Source organism: Mastomys coucha, unplaced genomic scaffold, assembly GCF_008632895.1.
Source record: "Mastomys coucha isolate ucsf_1 unplaced genomic scaffold, UCSF_Mcou_1 pScaffold15, whole genome shotgun sequence".
Lineage (NCBI taxonomy): Eukaryota > Metazoa > Chordata > Mammalia > Rodentia > Muridae > Mastomys > Mastomys coucha.
Genome location: NW_022196897.1, coordinates 94,897,951 through 94,924,259, shown reverse-complemented (window position 1 = coordinate 94,924,259; position 26,309 = coordinate 94,897,951).

The following is a 26,309-nucleotide window of genomic DNA, read 5'->3' as shown; positions in this document are numbered from 1 at the left end:
TTTCTCACACTCATACCCAAGCCCTTTCTACTAGATCCCAATCATGATGATGAATGAGTGTGATTTTGTCTAGTCTGCTTGGGATTTAGTTGTCAGGGGTCTAAGAATTGAAATGCAACCTTAGTATCTGTCAAACTTGAATGTGGCAAGTACTTGGCAAGACAGTCAAGAGACAAGAGTCAGACCTGAAAGTAGAAAAAGGGAAATCATTTTTGAGCTGACCTTCAAGAACCCCATCTCATTGCTAGTTTTTAATATTTGGAAAATTTCTTACCTCTGTTGTCAATGCTATTACCAATGGAAAATAAGTAAAAATTAAATAGCCTGTGGATTCTGTTGCAGAAGAATATTTGCCTTCAGGACCACATGGGAGAATTCCCAGATGATTCTTATGAACATTAGTCAGACAAAGTCTGACAACAGGGAAATGTTAAAGGTAGTAAATGCGGGTAGAAAACAGGATGAAATCCCCCTGGCCTTACATTGTGTTGAAATAAATTCCACAGAGTACTATTATGAAAAATCTGTTCCCTGCCAAGTCTTAGTCTTCACTGTGACAGTAAATTACAAATTTCCAAAAGACTTCTCATTCATTCATTCATCAAATATTTATTACGGTCTTAGTTTGGCCCTGGAGATCTGGCCATCAGCAATGTACTGCCCTTTCCTTGTAGGATCCCTCACTTCAGTGAAGAAAACAGATCAGGAAGATAAGAACCTTATTACTCAATATATATATACCAAAGATATGATGAGTCAATGTGATGAATCTAAGGGGGGGGGGGTTGATTAGTTTCTATTGCTGATTTGTTTTGTTCCTCTGAGACAGAATCTTACTCTGCATCCTAGGATGGCCAGGAACTCACTATGCAGCCCAGCCTGGTCTCAAATTTCCAGCCATGCTCCTGCTTCAGTTTCTGTGACAATGGATTAACAGGCATGAACCACCAAATCAGGTTAGGATTGAGGTTTTAAAGAAAGTTTTCCAGAATGGGGATTATGAAACCAAACCTCAAATAGTGGTAGCCTGTCAGATGAGATCAGAGGCAATGTTCTATAAGTGGCCTGGGGTGACCTGTGAAAATGGTTTGCTAATCTCTTGTCCCAGAAAACCCTACAAAATAATGCAAATCACATTTAAATCTTCATGTTCACTTTAAGAATAGCCCCAAAAACTTTCAGGCTATCAAAGGCATGAATATTTGAAAGTCCACAAAGTGAGTAAAAGATGTCACTTTAAAGTAGTAATACCTGTTCTTCTGGTAGTACAACAGTAAAGTCCATAGATGTACCCAGGCCAAACAGTGGGACTAGACACAGGGTCAGTGACCCAAAAAGAATGATGAATTTTTGCTGCACATGCTTGAAAAGGCAAAGAATGATGCTAAACTTAAGGGTTTATATGTAGATTCTTCAGTCATTGAACATAGGTGAACAGAGCACCTAAAACATGCTATTGAATTTACAGAGCTCAAAGCTGGATTATTCCAGGCATGAGCTCCCCCTGCCACATTGAGATGATCCTAACAGAAAAGCAACAAATTGTTCCAAAGCCAGAAGACATTTCACAAAAGGAAAGAAATATCACATAAGAAGTTGGAGAAACAAAACAAACAAACAAACTAAAACCTCAAGGCATGGGAATAAATTCAACACACACACACAAACACAAATGAACAGAAAGACCATGGGAATGATGCTATAGAAGTATCTTTAATAAGATCCAAACATGGAATGTCCATAGATCATACTTTTATAAATAGGGAAGGTAAGACTAGAGAATTTTGGGTACAGCAAGCAGGATCATGGAAAGCAAGCAAAGGACTGTGTTGATTATTCTTTAGATCATGGACAATTAAAGGGTTTTGTACAGGAAAGATTCATCTTGACTACTTGCCTCTGAAATACTGTCAAGGGTGACAAAGCTGGAATTAAGGTCAACCGGGACCCTGCTTTACATCTGTTCGCTTATGTTAAAGCAACAGTAAAGCAATGACAGAAGGTATGGAGAAAGTATAATCTGAAGATATGTAATAGCATCAATAATCATGATAGCAAGTGATGTTATAGTGCTTATAAGTGAGGCATTATTGTAGTACTTAAAACACCTACCTGGTAGGTAGTATAATTATTCTCATTTCATAGGCCATGAGATGAAAACCAATGGGGTTGAGAAATTTGTCAAAGGCCATTTGCCATGAAGACAGATTATCTTAGTGTGTCAGGAGGAGGCATGTGATTGTCCCTGTAGTCAATGCTTCATTATCTTTGTATGAATTAAGGATCAACTGGGATCTACAATTAACTTATGACCCCAACAGAATTCAGAAAGTTGGGCTTTTTACAAAGTTATTCATGTAGAAACATCCAATCGGGATCTGAAGATTGAAACACAAGAAAGCTGTCTGAATTAAAGACAGAGATACCTGGGAACAGATGGCAAACTGAACCCTGATTAATGGAAGAGAATATCTAAGAAAAAGACATGGAAGAGAGATTACTAGATGATACAAGGTCTAGATGGAAGGGATTTATCTTGACCCAGTAGAGGAAAAAGTGTCCATATAAGAGTTGGAGAAGGATGGGGAGATCAGAAGACTGCTTTAGAAAATAGAAAACAGAATTCATAGAATTAGAAAAAAAATAGAATTGATATTGCTGGGTAGTAGTCATGCATGCCTTTTATCCCAGTACTTGGGAGTTTGAGGCCAGCATGATCTACAGAGTTCCAGGACAGCCAGGGCAACATAGCCTGTCTTTGAGATTGGGGCGGGGGTTGGGGGAAAGTGAAGCTGAAAAAAATTGATCTTTAAGAAGAAGGAAAGCATTCCTAGAAAGATAGAACCTGCATAGTCTCCCTAATATGCAGATTATATGCAGATTAGCTCATTCAAAATACATTAGCTAGGGAATGAACCAAGGGTAATATGGGACCAGAAACAGAAGAATCTGAGTGAGTGGGGGCTGTAGGGGAAGAACAGAGGCATCAGGGAGCTTGTGAGGCAGAGAACCACACACACACTGTTTGACTACAACATGATGATATCTAATACATTGTGTGATCACTTAAAGTATAAAAACATGAAAAGATAAGGACTTTTGGAAAGAAGGATTTCTCCAGGATAGGGAAGGAACAAGAAAGGATATAGGGAGTGAAAAATAATTAAGACTCATATTCATATGTGAAAGTATGAAAGAATAAAAACATCAAAATAAAACACAATTTTATTTTATTTTATTCTTTTAAGGATAGAGAAGAGAACATAAGGGCCAAAATCTACAAAGAATACTCAGTAAGAGTAAACTTTGAAAGATCCATGAATTTTAATGAACAGCAATCTGAGGATGACATTCAAAAGGGTACTTTGCAACTGAGACCAAGAGTTTCCATAAGTTAGAGTGATGTGAAAGCAAAAAAATTCTTTTTTGTTCCTTTTTTAAAAATTAGATATTTTCTTTATTTACATTTCAAATGATATCCCCTTTCCTGATTTCCCGTCTGAAAAAAAGATAACCCTATTCCCTCCCCCCTCCCCCTGTTCACCAACCCACCCTCTCCCACTTCCTGGTCCTGGCATTTCCCTACACTGGGGCATAGAACCTTCACAGGGCCAAGGGCCTCTCCTCCCATTGATGACCAATTAGACCATCCTCTGCTACATATGCAGCTGGAGCCATGAGTACCACCATGTGTACTCTTTGGTTTGTGGTTTAGTCCCAGGAAGCTCTTAGGGGACTAGTTAGTTCATATTGTTGTTCCTCCAAGGGACTATAAACCCCTTCAGCTCCTTGGGTCCTTTCTCTAGCTCCTTCATTGGGGACCCTGTGCACTGTCCAGTGAATGGCTGTGAGCCTCTGTGTCTGTATTAGACAGGCACTGAAAGAGCCTCTCAGGAGACAGCTATATCAGGCTCCAGTCAACCAGAACTTGCTGGCATCCACAATAGTGTCTGGGTCTGGTGATTGAATATGGGAAGGATTCCCAGGTGGGGCAGTCTCTGGATTGTTCTTCCTTCAGTCTCTGCTCCACACTTTGTCTCTGAAACTCCTTCCATGGGTATTTTGTTCCCCCTTATAAGAAGGATCAAAGTATCCATACTTTGGTCTTCCTTCTTCTTGAGTTTCTTGTGGTTTGTAGATTGTATCTTGGGTATTCCAAGCTTCTGGACTAGTATCCACTTATCAGTGAGTGCATACCATATGTGTTCTTTTGTGATTGAGTTACCTCACTCAGGATGATATTCCCCAGATACATCCATTTCCCCAAGAATTTCATAAATTCATTGTTTTTAATAGCTGAGTAGCACTCCATTGTATAAATGTACCACAAGACATGGAAATCAGACTTTTACAAAGCAAGCTTTTTGAAAACATCATATGTGAGCTCAACCTTTCCTTTTCTCCCACCCTTCCATCTCTTCCACCCAACTCCTCTCATGCTATTCCCTCCAAAATTCATGATCTCTTTAATTATTATTGCCACATGGCACACATATATAATTCATGCATTAGTATACGTAACATACTAAGCCCATTTAGCCTGGGTCATATGTACTTGTGTCTAGGACTGACCACCTATGTGAGAGTTCATCTTTTGAGGAAATGACTTTTCCCTCTCTCGGCAGGCCTTAAACACCTATAGTTTTTTATGGAGAGAATAGACCATGTGGAATTACTCCTGTATACACTGGCTTGTCATTGTACCCTTGTGACAATGGTGTTGTCATTATGCTGGTCTTGTTCAGGCAACCCTGTTATTGAGAGTTCGTGGGTACGGTTTCTCTGTCATATATAGAATACTATCTCACAGCCAATGTCTTAGTATTCTAGATTTTACAATCATTCTGCACACTCTTGATTTTCTCTAACTCTTAGGTATAGGGGTGGCTATAACCATTGCAGATGTATCCGTGAGGATGAACACTCCATAATCATTCTTTCTCAGTCATTTTGACCAGTTAGGGATTCTGCAGTAGTTTTCATAAAAGAAGCTTACTTGGTGAGAGGCAAATAAGCTTTTTGAAAAACAAACAAGCTTTTTGTATCTGTGGCATAAGGATACATTTAGAAGATAGTTAGAAATTACACAGGTGTAGGAAAGTAGCAGTCATAGGTTCTCCTCTATCATATAATGATCTCTCCAGCCTTGGGTTGTTTGTTAGCTTCACAGTTCCAGGAATAAATTCCTTCCTGCCTAGTGGGCCTTAAGTCCAATTAGACAATTCTCAGCTATCCCCAAGATAAAAAAACAGTGTGATTGTTGTAGTACCCTACTACTGTGGATATCTTGCCAGCCCAGTCACTTTTGTGGTTCCTGGTTTTACTGTCAAGGTAGGACTATTGATTATTCTCTCTTGGGAGCTTGCATAGCACCTTCTCATATGAGAGCCAGTCCTAAAAGGAGAAGCTTCCAGATCAGTTCCAGCATGATTCCTCCCAGACAATCATTTGAAGGTCAGAAAAACACAACCCCTATAATTATATAGAAATTAGAGATTCCTTGTAAAAAAAAATTATCTCTAAACAAATGAGTAGGGAGGTAGAGGGTTAGTCTAGCAAGAAGGATTTGGAAAGTCAGAGAAATAGCAATGAAATAGACTGTTGAAAAGCTACAGATTGAAACTTTAAGGACTGTCCTAGAAGTAGGTGTGGTCTCTTATGAGGGGCTCAAAGGGGTAGCTCTCAGGGGTTTCATTGGAAATTGCTTGTACCCCTTGGGTGGCTACTGGCTCTGCATAGCTGCTATCTCCATGGTTTCACTGGTGGGCCTGGGGCACATTTTGTTCAGTGTAGATAGCAGTCATGAAACTGTTCTAAACAGAAAGTACAGGCAAGTAAAGACAACCAGGATCCACTGGTGACTTTTTTACCTGTCTTGTATCACCATCTTCAACTAAGGTAGCCCACTTAGAGCAATGCCTTCTGCTTTCCTACTCTGGGACAAGCTCCATGCCAGTTTCTTTCCAGGGAAGAACAGCTCACATCAGTATCCAATGCAACAAAAAACAATGTGCTATCGAACCAGAAAAACAAGAGTAGAAAATTTGCTCTAGCAGAGGACCCTTGAGAATGTCACAAAGGGCAATGCCATGGTGTTACAAAGTGACATGAAAGAGACAAGAATGACGTGTGATGAGACTTGGGTGGAAAGATTAGCTTATCACATGACAGTGAACCCTGGATTCTTAGAGGAAAGGATGGTGGAGAGGCTATGTATAGCCACTGATACATTCATAGGACGACAGGTGTGTGGAAATCAGAAGGACTTCCCTGTAGAGGAGAAAAGGAAGGGTGCAGCTGAGCTGAGCACAGTCAAGAGTCAAAACAGGAGTGTGGAAATTTTTGTGAGGTCAGAAAAGAGAACAGTGTGCTTAAGGAGGAACATGTAGCTTGAAAACACATGACTGTAGACTGAGTAATTGAATAAAGACTGAGAGCTTGGTTGCTAAGAGCAACATGGACAAGAAAAAGCACGGTTTCTACTGCTCTGCAATAAGAGCTTTCACAACACAAGGTGTGATTCAGCACAGGGCAGCTGTGTCTGCATCACGTCTGTGTCCAGAAGTAGCTGTGTGCTACTTAATGGGCTAAGGAGCAAACCTGGAAATGAGAAGCTAGGGGGGGGAAGAAGGCTGCACATCCTCTGAGGTACAACTCACTGGAGTCTGTAACAATAATTAGATCAATATTTAGAGCGTAGCCTCTCGACCTCAGCACAAGTGACAATTTATCCCAGACCATTCTTAGTCAGGAAAGGCTGCCTTATGCCAGTTAGGCGGGTTGGTGGACTTTCTAGCCCTTACTCTACAGACAACAATAGTGCATCCCCCCAACTGTGATACCTAAAGTTTTCTCTAGAGTTTGTCAAATGCCTTCTGGACAGCAGAATCATCTTGATTGGGAGCATGAATTTAGAATAAAATAGCCTGCGCTTTTCCCTTTTGCTCTTGCCCCTTTGTCCAAATAGGGGATTACACACGCAGTTCAAAGGGGCCTCCCTAAGACTGGGATTGTAACTCAGTGACAGGGTGCTGGCCTAGCACACAGTAGTCCTTGGGTTCAGTCCACAACACTTAGAACTGTGGCTTAGAAGTCAACCCTTCCCTTGCCTACTCCCTATTCCCCTCTGATGACCCAGTGAAGGGAAAAGCAGCCCCAGGCTTCTCTTTCCTCTTTGGCCTAAATTGGCTGGGACCCTCTTCTGAGCAATAGCTATTTCATTGGACTGCATTCGTATCTTTAATTACCAACTGGCTCCAGCAAGCAACTCTTTCACTTCCCCACAGGCCATAACCCCTAAGAAGCAAAGCCTTCAGGCTTCAATGAGTCAGCCTTGACAGGGCCAGAGAAGAACAGAATGAGGGTAGGGAAGCTGCTACAGGGGATCCTAGGTACCTGAAGACATTTTAATCAGTAGGCAGTGAAGATGCTTGTACACTACCTTCTGCAGAGCCTTTTGTTTGGTGGGCTCAGCATGGGGGCCAGGAGGGAAGGTAGAGGAAATGAAGAAACCTCTCAAAAACAACAGAAGTGATATCTTCTTGTGTATTTATAAAGACAAGTTTTTAAAAAGAGATTTGTTGGACAGTGAGTCATCACCAACATTTGATGGATATGATTCAGATGACCTTCCCTGACAGCAGATTCTGAAAACACAGGCTAAAGTTTCCTGATTGTTCCAAACCCCTCAAAGTGTTCTAAAAGGCAGTATTGTCAGCTTGTTTTTTTAATCATCCAGATCTGTTCATAGGTTCAAAGCAAATAACCATCCCTGGATCTGTCCAGTAGAATTGATGCCTAGTGTCAGGTCTAGGACACAGGCATAAGGTGGAATTCAAAGGCTGTCTGACTTAGAATGAGACATTTTAGCAACCCAGTCTTTCATTTACTTTTAATGTAACAGAAAGGTGGGAGGTACCATGGACAGTGATGAGGTCCCCTCTAGCATTCCTTGATGGTTTAATATTCATCCAAAGTTAAGTATCCATTCTCTGAATCCTTAATGTTGTGTTTAACCCTTGTCATGGAATACTGTAATTTCAATTCTGGCTATAAGCATTCTTTGTATTCCAAACCTCTGCCTCACTCACCACCATCTTCCTCAAACCTGTGCATAGCCTATTCCTAATAGTCATTCTTTTTTTTTTTTTATCTTAGTGTTTCTAACTGTAGCTTTCAATTTCATTCTTTATTTAGCTCTCTACTTTCTCTTGCTTTCTCATTTACTCTAGAATATAAATTTCTTTTCAGGCTTTGAGACAGCAGTGAGCCATTTTGGGAAGCCTAATAGCTACACACATTCCAGTCTTCCCTCTAAATTACCATCTTTGTGGTCATAGGAATGAACCTCTTCAATGTCCAACTCTGAGAGTCCCATCAACATAGTATTGACAAGCTCCAAAATTCTTTGCCAGATTTATTCTGGCCACATCAGCCAAGAATTCCTTCTAGTCGAAGAATGAGTTCAGCAGGGATTCTAAGGTAGACACATTTCAGACACATTTCAGCTCTGATGAGAAACTTTGGCTTGAGAATTCCCCAATGGCCCCTTCTGAATTCCTCTTGGAATTTTCATTTAGAACAAACTTAAGATTTATAACTAGCCTCTCCCTTCTTTCTTCTCTTCCTCCATTTTCCCATCCTTTTCTTTCTCAATGACCAGGACCCTGGTCAGGCTCATGGGTAGATGTTCTTCTTGGGTTCCCTTACCCTTCTGTCCCAAAGCTATTTGCTCTTATACACTTTTGTATAGTTTAATCTTGTCTTGGTATCTGCTTCTTGGAGAACTTAGACAAACATAACCAGTTTCTCTAAGAAGGTCCTCTACAACCACGGAGTGGGTACATACCTTATTCTTTACTTCACTCCTAATATTTTGATTAGAAGTATATTAATCACATTTACTTTCTAAAGAATTTGGGATTGGAAGTCACATACAATAAGCTAATCCTTGGGTATAGCTATGGCTGAAAGGAATAAATGATAGTCATGGGCAGTCACCTTCTTACCATGATACCTTTGAAGATACAGATGAAGCTAGTCTAGAAAGTCATTGTCATGGTTTGTAGGATTTGCAGCTGGGTTAGATGGATGATTACTTTTTTTCTTCAGCAATGTACATAGGACCTTCCAACACTATGAAAGTTAACCAATAAGGATAAAGTTTTTCAGGCCAATACTAGATTACTTTTCTACATATACGTACTTTGACTCAAATATGTGGTATCTTCAGCAACAGGGTCTTACCATCATGTGTAACAAATTCTAATGGAAGTAACTTTTCATATTTTGGTGTCTATGGGAACTTTCTGTCCAACAATTCTAAAAAAATGTAACCCATTCCTGGTACTGGGTGTTTCATTAGCCTCTGGTTGCCTCATTATGAGGAAGCTCTACTTTAACTCTTTTTATGTATATATATTTATATTTTAGGAAGTTTCTACAGTAGCACATTTCCATATGGCCTTTTCAAATCATCTTTGGTGTTGTCTCTTTCTGTATTCTCTTCTCTATTTAGCCCTTATACTTCCCATCCCCCATTTAATCCTTCCTATTTCATTATTTACCTTTTAGCCCTTATTCCACTGCAATATATCTTTCCTCTGTTAAAAACCTTTCATAGCCCTCTCTGTCTTGGAGCCCTTTATTAATCTCCTGACCATATATATGTATTCAAACATTCAAGGCTATCATCTACAACTGAGAAAAGACATATCAAGTTTGGCTTTTTAGGGCTGGGTTACCTCACACATAATGATTGTTTCCAGCTCTGTTGATTTACCTGTGGTTTTCATAATTTCTCTTTTCTTAATAGCTGTATAATAATCTATTGTGTAAATGCAATAAAATTTCATTAAATTCAATATTTCATGGACACCTAGACTGTTTCATTTTTCTGGCTCTTGTGAACAGAGCATCAATGAACATGGATGACCAGGTCCTTTGGATATTTCCCAAGAGTGGCATAGTTGGCTCATGTGCTAGATCTATGTCTAGTTTTGTTAGTAACCTCCTCATTGATTTATACAGTGGAAGTACCAGTTTGCTCTCCCACCACTGGTGAATAGTTGTTCCTCTTTCTCCTCGTACATGCCAACATTCCTTGTTTTTAATGAAATCTCAAAATAGTTTTAAGCTATGTTATCTAATTTACAAAGATGTTAAGCTTTTAAACATTGTAGACCTAGAGATAATATCACCCAGGTATTTAACAATATTATCACTCTTTGTTCTCCATCTATATTCAGAACCTTGGCTATCTTTAAATTAGCAAGAACCTTAGGACTTTTATAGTACTTTTTGGCATATATTGGTTCAAACAGAATTCTACACTTCAGTGCAAACTGAATTTTCACTTAGAGAGACTTCAACCAGGAATCATTATTCAAACCTAAAGAGGCTCCAGCAATAAGAAAAGTCCATTGTGAAATGCAAACTCTCTTAGAGGAGAGTCTTATTAATATAATGGCCATATAATTTATTACTCAAGCCATTACACTTCCAAATATGAAAGGTGGTATTTATGATAGTGTATGGATACTGTAGGGTTAATCGAGGCTGTTTTGGCCAACTGGGACCTCTTATGGTCATACTACAATCATAAGGTATTTGGCAGAAGAATTAGGAACTTTGTGGGAATACAAGATGAAAAGATGGCAGCACCTTAGTGGGCAACATGGGAAATTTGGCAGTTCAGCAATAAATATACTGATGGAATGAAAGAACTGCTCATCAGCATTCTAAAGTAACATGGAAAACTCATTCCTTAGACTTTCAGTACAGGGTTTTTTTTTTTCACATGGTCTACTGGAGATGTAATATTGCAGTATTGAGTGATGAATCAAAGTATACGTTCTGGGCACAAATCTATCTAAACATCTGCTTGGAGCCCTCACCGCTGTGGGAGCTGGGGGCAGACTCTTCAACATCAGTGTATCTCATTTTCTCATCTAAAAGGTGATATTTGAGGGAGGTTGTGGTGAGCAAAATTTAGAACAATGCCTATTACATCTAGAGGCCATAGGTAGACATTAATTTAGGCACTAGATAGGAATTAATTCTTAAGAAGTTAAAAAAGAAAAAGGAAAAAGGTACATAAAGTCCAAAGCCCACCTTATCATTAATAAAAGTCTTGTTCGTTTTCATATTGAGAAAATGAACTTACAATGGAGAGGAAAATGGTTATTTTGACTCATAGCTTGCAACTGGCTGGATTTATTGTTTAGGACCTATAGAGAAACACAGCATCATTGTGGTTGAACATGGAATGACACACTGCATATCTCACGGATAAGAAGCAAACCCAAAAAACAAAAAGGGGAGAGCAAAGGAGCAAAAAAGCCCTATACTCGTCATCAAGAAAATGCCCCTGGTGATATAAAAATATACCATAAAGTTCCGGGCCTCAAAGATTCCAAGTAATGGTGTATCTCAAGAGAAGCATCCTTGAAAATAGAGGTGTTGAGGAAACACTCAGAATCCATCTACAGCAGCTGTGGTTAATTCTCCCTGCTGTCAGAGGACACAGGAGAAGATTACAGTAGAAGCCAAGTGAAAGGAACTAGAGAGCCATCCTTTAGCTCAACTCTACTCAAATATTGAGCTGTTCATTTTGCAACATGGGTAGTCATTTTGTGCTTAGCAAGTCTTATCCTGGAAGGTAAAAGGAGTTTGTACGTTTGGAGCCATTATACTGTGGAGAAAAAGATTCAAATTTTAGTGTATAAAATTGGTTCCCAAGATCTGAATTTAAAATTTGGCTTTATTTGATAATAAGCTGGGTAACCTGAACCTTGGAATCCTTTCCTAATATGTAAGTTATAGTAACAGCATTCATTTATTTAATCTTCGTGAGCATAAATGAAAACATACACATATGATACCCAACAGATTTTGATACGTGGTGTATAGGCAATGGTTAGAGATCTAGAGTAAAATCAATATAGTAATGGAAATGATAATAAACATAGTAAATTTAAATATTATAGTGATACAAATAAAAAGCTATAGAAATGCTTGTTTGGAGGTTCTAACTGAGGAGCACAGCTACTCATAAACACTTGACCAAAAACCAGTCATCCTCTATTTGGGAAATGTCCTCCTTGCCACCTCCCTCTGTTCGCACATATGTAGCAGAAGATTGCCTTGTCTGAACTCATCAGGAGAGGATGTGCCTAATCCTATAGAGACTTGATGCCCCAAAGTAGGATACCTGATAGGGTGGTAGGGGTTGGGGTTAGGGGGTGAGCTTGGGTGTGAGTGAGTGGGTGAGGATATGGGGGGAGCACCCTCTCAGAGTCAAAGGGAAGGTGAAGAACTCTGGAAAAGGGAACTAGGAGGGGGCAACATTTGGAATGTAAATAAATCAAGTAATTTTTAAAAAGTCCCAGTAGGGGGAGGGTAACTAATAAGAAAAAAATGAGTGACCAGCATATGGAATTAAACAATTTTCTAGTATCAAATAAATCCAGTTTTTAAAAAAGCTATAGGAGATAGAGGACAAGTGTAGGTATTGATCCTCTTGTGGAAAAATAGGGGAAGGTACAGAAAAATAAGAGCATTGGAGCTGGATTTTACATTGATTAGAGGTTTACCAAAAGATAAGGGAATAATGTTGGTACAGGAAATGGGAGAAACAAAGGCAGAGATTCAAAGCAAAGGGTGCAGATGCAGAGAAGGGATGCTCAGTGAAGCTGGAGCAGAAAACTAATTTTAGAGTTGATGTAAGAGGGCTCCTTAGGCTGCATCGCAAAGGGGCCCTGCTGGGCAGAATGTGTAGCACTTGCACTTTATCCTCTGGACTAATATTTCTGAAAATCTGAGACATGAACCTCAGAATTGTTGGCAAAGGCTGTGTGAAAGAAGTCTACATTCCAGCAACTTTGAGAAGCAAGTGGTTAAATGAAGGTGAAATTTTTACTCCAAAACTTCCCAGAGACTTTATTATACTAACTGGTATCTCTGCCAAAGGAGCAGAAGACCATGACATTTCCTTAGGACATTTGTCCCCTATCCCTGTTTTGAGTTGTGAGAAATATTGTTTAGCTGGTGTTGCATAGGTGTGATAGTAGACATTGCATACTTAGATCCATGTCAAAATAGAGTCATTAAATGTGAAGAATGGAGGTTAGTTCATTGGCATGCAGGTTGAAATGCTGAAGTTGAGTATCCACACAGATGACAGTACAATGGCATATATAATCTATGTTCAGGGTCTGAGGTAGGCCTTTGTAAGGAGCAGAGGCATGGAATCTGTAGGCAAACTACCCGGCACCAAACTTCTCCCATTCTTATCTAATGACCTTAGACAAACATCTTTACATCCTATGCCTCAGTTTTCCCAAAATGAGATAAGAATATACTTCTAGGAGGTATTATGAGGATTAAATGATAGCATATTTATAAAGTATTTAAAACTATGTCTGTAACATATCAGCATTTAAGAGCATTTTGTTAATTGTGGAAGACAGGACTGAATTCTTGGGTGTAATCGAGCAAGTTGTAAAGGACCATGTGCTTGGACAACGTGTGTCCTGGCTCTATTATTTCCTATTGATCTCATTTAACTTTCTTCTGCTTTCCTCCACTGCCTTGTTTTCTTAACAGAACACAGGAGTCATGCCATATGAATGACAAACTGGGGTTGTATGAAGTAAGCAAATAAAAAAATAACAAACACCCATATTTACATTATTAAGCACTAAATAGGAATACTAGTATAACCAAACTGGTAGCAGTATGCGTGTTAGTAGAATGTGTCCACTATGGCACTAGGGAAGTCTGCCACGAGAATGTGACTCTGTTGGTAACTCAGTGGTTGCCACTTCTGTGTACTTCTCAGAAGGGCAGGATCTTATTCAACTAAGGATAACACCAAGGTAAATGTTTCGTTGTCACATGGCTCCTACACACCAGCCAGCATAGTATGGTACTCAGCTGGACAGAGGCATGCGTGTGGGACATATGCTGCCAGTATTGGTCTTACAGGAGCATCTCTGTAAAGATTTTTGAAGGTAGATCTGCCTATGTGGTGTTTTTGCTCAGTACACTTAGATTGTCATTACCATGTGAGCTGAAACTCCTAAAGCACAGGATTGAGACTGTGACCTGGGTCTTCCTGTCTCTGGCAATCTTGCTTTTCTACTTCGCAGACCTTTGTGGACAAGTGCCTGTGAATCACCCACTTGTTAATTCATCACCTCTCAAAAGGTGTTTGCAACATGCCAGGAACTTTGACAGGGGCTGGAGATAATGTGGAGAAAAAAATCAGGCATAGTCCCTGTTCTACGGGGTCATCTAGATGCTGGGTAAGATGTTGAATGGGAAGTGAAGTGATTAGGGCACGATGGAGAGAAAAACTCAGACAACTGAGTGGTACTTTTATCATCATCTTGAACCCACTGCAGAAGCCAGGACCCTCGTTAGGACCCTGGGAACTGCAATCTAGTCAAATAAAAACCAGTGAGGCTGAGAATGTAGCAGAGTGACAGACACTTTCCCAGTCTGGATTCATCCCTAGCACTGGAGGTGGAGTATAGGTTGGGCAAAGTTATTCTTCAGAGTATGGAGTCTCCAAAAGCATAATTTAGCTCAGGTATCTACTACTAGTTATGGCCTTGAGGATGTCACTTAAACTTAGTTTCTCAGTTTTTAAATATCTCTCTGTCTCTGTCTCTGTCTCTGTCTCTGTCTCTCTCTCTCTGTATGTATTTTTGTATGTATGTATGTATGTATGTTTGTATGTATGTATAGGTGTGTGTATGGTGTATTATGTGTGTATGTATGATGCATTATGTGGTTATGTGTGTGTGTTCATGAGTTAAGTACTTTTGCACATATGTAAAGTTCAGAGGGCAAACTTGGGTGTAGGTCCTCACTTTCCACTCTGTTTAGGATAGGAAGTTTTGTTGTTCCCTGATGCGCACATCAGTGTAGTGAGTCTCCAGAGATTATTCTGTCTCCACTATCATCCACTATAGACATGCTGGGATTGCAGATATGTGCTGCCACATATGGATTTTGGGGGTCCTAACTCAGGTTTCTCTCTCTTGAACAGTGATATTTTACCATCTCCCAAGTAAAGTCCCCAGTTTTATCTTAATTTTCAGAGTAAATAAGTTAAAAGATATAAGCTTTTGAAATAAAAATTATATATATATATATGTATATACATATGAAATATATATATATATATGCATATATACATATATTTACTTATGAGAAAATTCCAGGAGGTAGTTAGTTCTTGAGCTATTCTTTCCTGGGCCTTTTCTTTCCCTTCTCTGTGGCCTAAGTATTACACCATTTGGGTCTCCTGTTGATCAGGGTTTATCATGACCATGTTATGTATAATGTCCCCTCTCATTTATGTTTTATTTGTTTGGGGTATTGTGCCAAAAAGGAAAGGCTTCACATCATTGTTACTTCTCCTATTAAGAGATATATTTTAATGGTTGTTCCTCCAAATCTGAACCAAAGTTGGTTATTACTTGGTCAATGGAATAGTGCAGAAATAGTGTTCTAGATTCTCAGTAGGTAATATAAAACTTTTATCTTTTGTTGTATTATGCAATGGTCACTCAGACAAAGCCAATTCCCTTGTCAGAAGCTTCAGCTCTGAGGCCACAACACTAGAGAGAGCCCAATAAAAGTCTCCACAGCAAAGTTCTAAGAGGGCACAGAGAGAGACATTCCTGGTGAGTCCTAGTACATGCCAACCCTTGGCTCTTCTCTTAGCTGATACTCCATGCATGGTGAATTAAGAGGAGTTATCCTTGCGGAACCTGGCCTGTATCTGATTCAGAGCAAAAGAAATGAATCAGGCTTAACAATATTTATTACAGTTTATTTTGTAGCAATGGATAATTAGATGAATTTTAAACTCATTCCAGCAGCAAATTCTTTGAAATTGTAGAACCATACATAAAACATGACATGGGTTTCAACATGGATATATGTCTGTTAAGCTGACATAGCTGGCCTCAGTAGGTCAGGTGTTCATCACCTGTATATAGCTAAAGTAACTTGCATTGAAACAGTATTGCTATAAAGATTGTTCGGTGTTCTCTACAGTGAAAATATATTCTGGAAAAGGGATGTTGAGGATAACTGGGAGTCAGAGCTGATTCACAAAGCCAAAGCTAAAAGAGGAAATGATTCATGTAAGGATGTGATTCCACTCACAAGACTTTATTGAGCATCTATGATACACCAGTCTAGGTACTAGAGATGTATAGGTGATATCCTTAGGGACAAGGGGATGAGGAGGTAGGACCAATCATTCTGTATCAGCTTTGCAAACATTAAGCTTGTGAATTTAGTGAGTAATTTAGTGAAAGAGCATCCCTCTAGCATACATAGGGCATAGATTTGATCCTCAGAATAGAGAGGGGTCTACATACTGTGGCATCAGTGGGACCCAAGAAAAGATGTATTCAGTGCTATCTGAAGGTTTCAGGGGAGACTTTGTGATGATTTAATGGAGTATTAAAGAATAAATAGATAGTCACCAGGAATACTCAGGATAGGCAGGTGTAATATAATGTAAATATAGGCAGTGTGAATGTAAAGTGCCAGGGTCTATCCCAATTCAATTCCTAGACTAAAAAAAAGATATTTATATTTTTTGAGGCTATATTTTTGTAACAGAATTAACCATTTGGTACCTCATAGGATTATCAGAAAGCTAAGAATTAAAACATGCAAGCCCTTAAAGAGATTCTTAGAGTAGCATAAAGAGGCAGTCAGTGTGGACACCAACAAAGAAAAGAGCACATGTAAAGAAGAGAGGCAAGAAATAAGGGGCGATCTAGTTCCCAGAGATTGTCATGAAGAATTGATAGGGCACAGGAATGGATACATAGATGATCAGTGGGGATGAAGTTCATGGAGTCAGGGGGATCTGGTCTTGAAAAGCAAGCATGGGCTTCATATTCTAGAGCAGTTGTGACTTACTTAGGAGGAAATGTTTTTTCAAAGCAATTCTGGCACTATAATCCCCTACTCTTTGCCTAATACATACAATCAAACAAACAGAAAGGTAAATTTTTCTTGATGGGTCAGGTAGGTACTCTGCCTACAGTCTGGTGTTTGCTATTTCAAAGAAAGGAGACAGATAACTCCTTAAGCGAACTACAATCCATTATTTTCAGGAAATATTAAATACTAAAACTGGAACTATGAGCACCTGGGTATTAAGATTGAGGGTGCTACAGTGGGAAATGGAAGCCTTTGAGGATTGCCATTGGAAGAGAGTAGGGAGTATTATTAGGCTTGCATTTCAGAAGCATTTCCATGGCAACAACTGGAAGGAAACGTTAGGTTGGTGGAAGAAGATGGCCAGTGCTGGAAGAAGAAAGATGCATAGGAGAATATAATGATCTAGGTAAAAGATTTCTAAAGCCTTTGTTAAGGAAGTGATGCTTGTATATGGGAAGAATTGGTACCATCTTCATGGCAGAAGAGATGGTTAACCTAAGCCTAACCAGTTGGACATGAGTAGGCAATGGAGGTGTTGAGGCAGAGGGTAAGGACACAGACTACATGTGACTTCAGGAATAGAAGTGCACAAGGCAGAAAGTGGGAAAAAATAATAGGACAAAAGAATTGTGTTTGGAAGTACTGTGGTGAAATCTGATGTATTTATATTCTAATTAAAATGTATTTTAAAAATATTTCAGGTAGTCAAATACTCTTGGATTATTCCTGACCCCATTGCAGGATTCCTCATGGTATCTCCCTTCTTTGTCTCTCTGACTACACTGTTATTAATCACACTCTGAATTTACATTTCTCCAGTAAGTACCCACAATGAAGCAGGCCCCATTATAGGCAATAAAAATGATGACTACAATCACCTAAGATTATTTTATTGTACATAGTCAAAAGACCACAAATAATTTTTACCCACTAATTTATGGCTTTTCAGATGAGAGCCAGAGCCATAGGAAGGCCATTTCTTAAAAGTCATAATCAGTCAGATTACTCCTGGGCTGGCTTTGTATCCCAGGTGCAGTCTGCATCTCTGAATCCTGCCTGACTTTTGAACACTGCTTTCACTGTGATGCAGACTTGGAGTGGGGGTGGGGAGTGAAGGCAGCCAAAGCCAGCCTGTCTTCACACCTAAATCCCAGGGGATTAGACTCATCATCATACTGTGACTGGGAGGCCTCTAACAGGAAGAGCCAAGATATAAACCCTCTTCATTGTAAAGCCAGGTGGGAAGTAAGCCAGCCATCTTTGAGAGCCTCATTCACAAAATGCCTCCGATTCCAGGGACTTCAGACATCATCTTGATGTCTGCAGTTCCCCATGTATAACACCAAGCGCACAGCCTGATGATTACTGCTTCCTTATCGTAGCAGAGGCGAGGCAATGCCCAAGTAGAGGTTTCCTGACACCAGTTCTGAGTTTATCAGAGAGCACAGGCTTTGGAAATACAGCGTTTCCGGACATATTCTTTTTAACCCTTTTGGTTTTGTAATGGTTAGAACAAGTCTTGTGCCTTCAGTCCACATGCTGACAGGCCACAGTGAGCGGTCACTTTCAGATTGTTCAGATTCGGAAAGACATAGGCAGAAAACAGAGATACTACATGACATCCCTGGGAGGGAGACTGAGAGGCTGGCTTGGAATTTGAAAGTGAAACAAGAAACCGAAGAGAAAGTCTCTGACCTAAAGAGCCTGGAGAAAGGGCTTTGAACATGTCTGGTGAGGCAGCTAAGAAATACAAACTGATCTTATGCACACAGACAGAGACTTCCCTCACCTTTCTGTGTAATCACAGAATTGAAAATCAATTTTACAGATTAAGAAACTAGGCCCAGGGGAGTAAAACGAATGACTGAAGTTCACATCCCCAGTGAATATCAGCCAGGAGGAAACACAGGACATGTCACTTTAACATCATACTTTCCCTGTTCTATCCGATCTTTTACAAGTGAGAAGCATTGGTTCCCCCAATTAAAAGATAGAGGCGACTAATGACAGAAAGTAGTCTGACGCTAGGTACCTGCAACTGGAAATGTGCTGAAGCCAGGGCGGCATTAAAGTCAGATTTCTGAGATGGGCAGATATTTGCTTAGCAGCCAAGGTTTTATAGGTTTGTCACTGGAAGGGTTCACAGTAGCGACATGCAGTGGCAGCCATATAACATGAGAGTTCCAGAGCCAACAAAAACCATGAGCTCCTTAAGGAAGGATTGGGGAAAAACAAAACAAAACATAGTACTCAACCAAATACAACATTTTTCTCTGTCACTTTCCCTTTCAGATCCTTACTTGCTATTTAATGTGCTATCTTCAGCATGGGAATTATTACCAAGGAGGTGCAGTCATAGAGTAGCTTCCAAGGCCTGTAACTTGTTAGGTATATGAGCAACTAAAATTGAAAAGTATCCTCTCCTGTAACAAATGTATCCCCTAAGCCAAAAGAAAGCAAGGAGCAAGTCTTCCCTTTCCTACACATCCAAAGCTAGATCACAATATACAGCAGATAGTCCAGGGATTGCAAATCCTGCAGGAGGACATAGTAGCAGAATAAACTATGGTGCAGGCAAGCCCAGTGCAAGCAAAAACAGTGGCTACTGTTACCTTTCTACAACTGGGACTCTAATGCATCCACACTTAATGATGTCCTATCAGCAGCAACAGCCATCCATCATTGGGCAGGGTCGGGAAAGGAACTAGTCCTTGAAGACAGGGGGTGGACCACTAAGAGCCTTGTGCATAAGCAAAGAAGCAGAAGACAATGAAAAGGCTGACTGTAGCCTAAACCTCCTAATATCTGGACCATGCTTTATCTTTTTATAGGTCTTTAGAAAATACAATATATAACTGTCCTCTGAGAGGCTCCACCCAACGGCCAATGGAAAGAGATGCAGAAAGACTCACACCCAAACATTAGATGGAGCTCGGAGAGACTTATGGAAGAGTTGGAAGAAAGACTGAGGGACCCGGACAGGATAGGGAAAATCAAATATAACAGTTATTAAAACGTTAAGATGATGACTCCAGACCCTAAGAGCTCAACAACAGGGCTCTCTGAGAAAAGGACTTTCTACATTTATGAACCTGGTATCTTCTGGGGCTATGCAAGCTGTAGCTGCTTATTAACTATAAACACCATGCAGAAATTGTGAAAGGACAAAGAGGCTCTGAAGCCGTCCAGCTTCCCATTGCCTTTATTTCCATGATCGTGCTTGAAGTCACGGTAGCCTCCCTCTACTGGCCCTGTCCCCCATGCTGCAATCTTCAGTGCTGACACTGAGAATGTCACTGCTTCTTCATCAAAACAGGTGAAGGTTCCCTCCCGGCCAGTGTTTGTAGGCCACTTAGTAAGAACTGTAAAGTGAGGCATAGGGAGTCTTGGAAGGTGTCTGAGTGGTAAGGTGCTCACTCTGAAAGCACAAGGGCCTGAAGTTGGATTCCCAGCACCCACATAAAAGCCACATGCAATGACCCACATTTGTAATTGACCCTGCTTGACAGTGGGGACAAGGAGACAAGGCAGATCCCAGAAGCACACTAACCAGCCACCTTAGCCTAAGCATGACCTCTAGGTTCAGTGAGAGACTCTGCACCAAAAATAAGGTAGAGAGCAATAGAAGAAGACATCTCACATTGACTTTCTGGTCTCTGAATATCCGTACATGGGGATCTGACCTGTCACCCAAATGTGTATTCATACAAGACACATACATCATAATAAACAAACAAAACAGACACCTAAATAAATAAATAAATAATGTGAGAGCTGTCCCTTCCTATTTCTAGATCACATATTAAATAATATGACAAGTCTCCTAGTGCTAAAGTATAAGCAGCATATTTTGCATGTTGTATATGAAAGGTGATGAACTAATGATGACAGTGGCATAACAGTAAATGGGACTGTCTCAGACCACGTAGGACATATGGCCAGCCTCTCTGGATGGAATGTTTGATTGGTATTACACTGCAACATAGAGTCAAGATGTCCAGGGCTGCTGCCTCTAATCTGCTTTAAAATTTTTATTTATTTATTTATTAAATGTATATAAGTGCTCTATCTGCAGATACACCTGCATGACAGATGAGGGAACCATAGATGGATACGAGCTACCCTGTGGTTGCTGGGAATCGAACTCAGGACCTCTAGAAGAACAGCCTGTGTTCTTAACTATGAGTCACCTCTGGAGTAGAGCCCCACTCTCTTCATTTGCTCTCTCTCTCTCTCTCTCTCCCTCTCTCTCTCCCTCTCTCTCTCTTTCTCCCTCCCCCTCTCTCCTTTCCTTTCTTTTTATTAAATATAATTATTTATTCCCTTTACAACCCAATATCAGCCCTTCTTCCTTTCCTCCCAGTACCCCCTTATGTAAGTCCTCTCCCCATTCCCCTTCTCTTTTGAGTCATTGAGTCATTGTTGGACTGGGCACATCCTCTCCCACTGAGGCCAAGATTGTCCATTTAGGGACACAGGACCCACAGGCAGGCAGACAACCGAATCAGGGACAGCTCCTGTTGACCCACATGAAGACCAAGCTGCTCATCTGCTACGTATGTCCAGGGAGCCTAGATCCTGCAGGTACTCAATCTTTGGTTGGTGATTTCAGTCTCTGGGAACACTCAAGTGTCCAGGTCAGTTGACCTTTGGTCTTCCTGTAGAGTCCCTGTCCTCTTTGGGCTCAATCTTTCTCCCAACTCTTTTGTAAGACTCCCCAAGCTCCATCTTATATTTGCATAAGTCTCTGCATCTTTTCCTGTTGGCTGTTGGGTGGACCTCCTGGAGGACAGTTTTGCTTGGTTCCTGTCTGTAAACATAAAGGAGTATCATTTATAGTGTTAGGGATTGGTTCTTGTTCATGGGATGGGTCTCAGTTTGGGGCAGTCATTGCTTGGCCATTCCCTCAGTCTCTGCCCTTTGTCCCTGCAAGTCTTGTAGGCAGGACATATTGTGGCAGAAGGTTTTGAGGGTGTGCTGCTGTCCTTATCCTCCTATTGGCAGCCCTTCCTGGCTATAGGAAATGGTCACTTCAGGATCCATATCCCCCACTGCTAGAAATCCTAGTTACAGTCACCCCTTAGACCTTTCTGGGGCCTCTCCCATCCCAGGTCTCTGGCACATCCTATAGATTGCACACATAGCCTATCTTCCTTTGCTCTCCCTACATATGACCTCCCACTACCCTGCTCTGCTCCCCTCCCCATTCCCTCTTCCACCAGTTCCCTCATTCCATCCACCTCTAATATCTATGTTATTTCTCCTTCTGAGAAACATCTTCTCTTGTTCCCTCCTTGTTATTTGACTTCTTTGGGTCTATTGATTATAGCACGATTATCCTATACTTTATGGCTAATATCTACTTAAGTGAGAACATACTGTGCATGTCCTTTCAGGACTAGGTTACCTTACTCCAGATGATATTTTCTAGTCACATCCATTTGCCTGCGAAATTCACGATATTGGTGTTTTTAATTGCTGAGTAGTATTCCATTGTGTAGATGTATGACATCTTCAGTATCCATTCTTCAGTTAAGAGACATCTAGGTTTTTTCCAGTTTCTGGCTATTATTAATAAAGCTTCTATGAACATAGTTGAGCAAGTGTCCTTGTGGGATGGTGGAACATCTTTTGGGTATATGCCCAAGAGTGATATAGCTGGGTCTTGAGGTAAACTATTGCCAGTCTTCTGAGAAACTGCCAAACTGATTCCAGAGTGGCTGTACAAGTTTGCACTCCCACTAGCATTGGATGCATGTTCCCCTTGCTCTACAACCTCTCAAGTATGTATTGTCCTTTGGATTTTTAATCTTAGCCATTCTGATGGATATAAGATGACATCTCAAAGTAGTTTTTAATTTTCTTTTCCCTGATGACTAAGGACATTAAACATTTCTTTAGGTGCTTCTCAGTCATTCCAGATTCCTCTTTTGAGAATTGTTTATCTCTGTATTCCATTCTTAAAAATTGGGTTATTTGGATTGTCAGTGTCTAACTTCTTGAGTTTTTTATATATTTTAGATATTTTCCCTCTGCCAGATGTATGGATAGTGTAGATATTTTTCCCAATCTGTAGGCTGTTATTTTTTCCTGATGACAGCATCCATTGATTTATAGAAGATTTTTCAGTTCATGATGTCCCATTTATTAATTTTTGACCTTAGTGTCTGAGCCATTGGTTCTCTGCTAAGGAAGTTGTCTCCTGTCCCATCAGTTCAAGACTACTTTGAATCTTCTGTTCTATTAGATTAAGTATGTTGAGGTCTTTGGTACAGTTGGACTTGGGTTTTGTTCAGGGTAATAAATATAGAGCTATTTGCATTCTTCTACATACAGAATGCCAGTTAGACCAACACCATTTGTTGACAATATTCTCCCTTCCCCATTGTATGGTTTTGGCTTTTTTGTCAAAAGTCAAGTGTACATAGGTGTGTGGGGTTATTTCTGTGTCTTTCATTTAATTCCACTGATGAATGTGTCTGTTTTTATACTAGTACCATGCAGTTTTTTTTTTTTATCACTATTGTTCTGTGGTACAGCTTGAAATTAGGGATAGTGATACTTCCAGAAATTCCTTTATTTTTCACGATTGTTTTAGGTATGCTGGTTTTTTTGTTTTTCCGAATGAAATTGAGAATATTTCATTCAAGATCTGTGGAGAATTGTGCTGGAATTTTGATTGAATTGGAATTGTATTGAATATGTAGATTGCTTTTGGTAAGATGGTCATTTTCACCATTAATCTTAACAATCCATGAACAGAGCAGATCTTTCTATCTTCTGACACTTTCCTCAATTTCTTTCTTCAGGAACTTGAAGTTCTTGTCATATAGGTCTTTCCCTTGCTTTGTTAGAGTTACACTAAGGTAATTTATGTTATTTGTGGATATTGTGAAGGGTACTGCTTTTCTAACTTCCTTCTATGCCTATGTATCACTTGTGTAGAGGAGGGCTACTTATTTCTTTGAGTTAATTTTGTATCTAGCCACTTTGATGAATGTGTTTATCAGCTGTAGGTGTTCTCTGGTAGAAATTGGAGGGTCACTTACATATACGATCATACTATCATCTGTGAATAGTAATACTTTGATTCCTTTCCAATTTGTATCCTTTTGATCTCCTTTAGTTGTCTTATTGCTCTAGCTAGAACTTCAAGCACTATAATTAATATATACAGGGAGGATAGCCTTGTCTTGTCTCTGATTTTATTGAAAATGCTTTAAGTTTCTCTCCATTTAACTTAATGTTGCCTGTTGCCTTCCTATATATTGCTGTTATTGTGTTTAGGTATGTCCCTTGTACTCCTACTCTCTCCAAGACTTTTATCATGAAGTGTTAGATTTTGCCAAACATATTTTTGGCATCTAGTGAGATGATCATGTGACCTTTTTCTTTCAATTTGCTTATATAGTGGATTAAGTTGATGGATTTTGGTACATTGAACCAACCCTGCATCCCTGGGTTGAAGCCTACTTGACCATGGTGGATGATGTTTTTGATGTGTTTTTGGATTTGGTTTGTGTGTATTTTATTGAATATTTTTGCATCAATGTCCATAAGGGAAATTGGTCTTAAATTCTCATTCTTTGTTGATACTTTGTGTGGTTTACAAAGGTGACTGTGAATGAGTTTCACAAGGTTCATTCAGTTTTTGTTTTGTGAAATAGTTTAAGAAGTATTGGGATTAGTTCTTCTTTGAAAGTCTGGTAGAATTCTGCAGTCAAACTATCTGGGCCAGGACTTTTTTTGGTTGGAAGACTTTTAATGACTGCTTCTATTCCCTTAGGGTTTATAGGACTGATAGTTTACCTGATCTTAAGTTAGCTTTGATAATTGGTATCAGTTTGGAAAAATCATCCATTTCATTTAGATTTTCCAATTTTGTGGAGTATGAGCTTTTGAAGTAAGACATAATGGTTCTTTGAGTGTCTTTACTGTCCATTGTTATATCTCCCTTTTCATTTCTGATTTTATTAATGTGGGTACTGTCTCTGCGTCTTTTAGTTAGTTTGACTAAGGGCTTGTCTAACTTGTTGATTTTTTTCAAAGAAACAGCTCTTAGTTTCTTTGATTCTTTGTATTGTTCTCTTTGTCTCTGATTTCAGCCCTGAGGTTGATTATTTCTTGATGTATAGTTCTCCTGGATGTGTTTGATTCTGTTTTTTTTCTAGGGTCCTCAGATGTACTTTTAAGTTGTCCGTATAAGAACTCTCGAATTTCTTTATGAGAACATTTAGTGCTGTGAACTTTCCTCTTAGCACTGCTTTCATAGTGACTCACAAGTTTGTGCATGTTGTGTCCTCATTTTCATTGAATTCTAGAAAGTTGTTAATTTCTTTCTTTATTTCTTCCCTTACCAAGTAATCATTGAGTAGAGCTTTGTTCAGTTTCCATGAGAGTGTAGGCTTTCTGTTATTTCTGTGGTTGTTGACATCCAGCTATAATCCATGGTGAACTAGTAAGATGCATGGGGTTATTTCAATATTCTTGTATCTGTTGAGGTTTGTTTATGATGAATTATATGGTCAAATTTGGATAAGGTTCTATGAGGCACTGAGAAGTTATACTTCTTTATGTTTGGATGAAATGTTTTATAGATATCTATTAGGTCCACTTGAATTGATAGCTTCTGTCAGTTTTGTTATTTCTCTGTTTATTTTCTGTCTAAATAACATGTCCATTGGGTAGAGTGGGCAGTTGAGGTCTCCTAGTGTTAAAGTGTGGGGCTCAATATATGATTTAAACTTTAGTAATGTTTCTTTTATGAATGTGTGTACCCTTACATTTAGGGCATAGATATTCAGAACTGAAATGTCCTCTTGGTGGCTTTTTCCTTTAATGAGTATGAAGTGTCCTTCCCTGTCTCCTTTGTTTACTTTTGGTTGAAAGTGTATTTTATTAGATATTAGAATAGCTACTCCAGCTTGTTTCTTGGGTCCATTTGCTTGGAAAAATCTTTTTCCAGCCCTTTATAATGAGATAATTACTATCTTTGTTGCTTAGATGTGTTTCTTATATACAGCAGAATGATGGATTCTGCATACACACCCAGTCTGTTAGCCCGTGTCTCTTCACTGGGGAATTGAGTTCATTAATGTTGAGAGATTGTTGGGAACCATGAGAGCCCCAATATGCTCCCTTCTCAGTCCCTTACAGGAGTTTGTAATCAGACTTTTGTTCTTAATCACACCTATATGTATGTTCTTGCACCTAACAATACTTATTTTGCCTGCTCTACGGGCTTAACACCTTTTTTGTATTCCTCTATCTTTCTGGGTAATCGGGATTGGTGCGTTATGGTTATTCTCCTCCCTCGCTTCTCTGTTCATAAC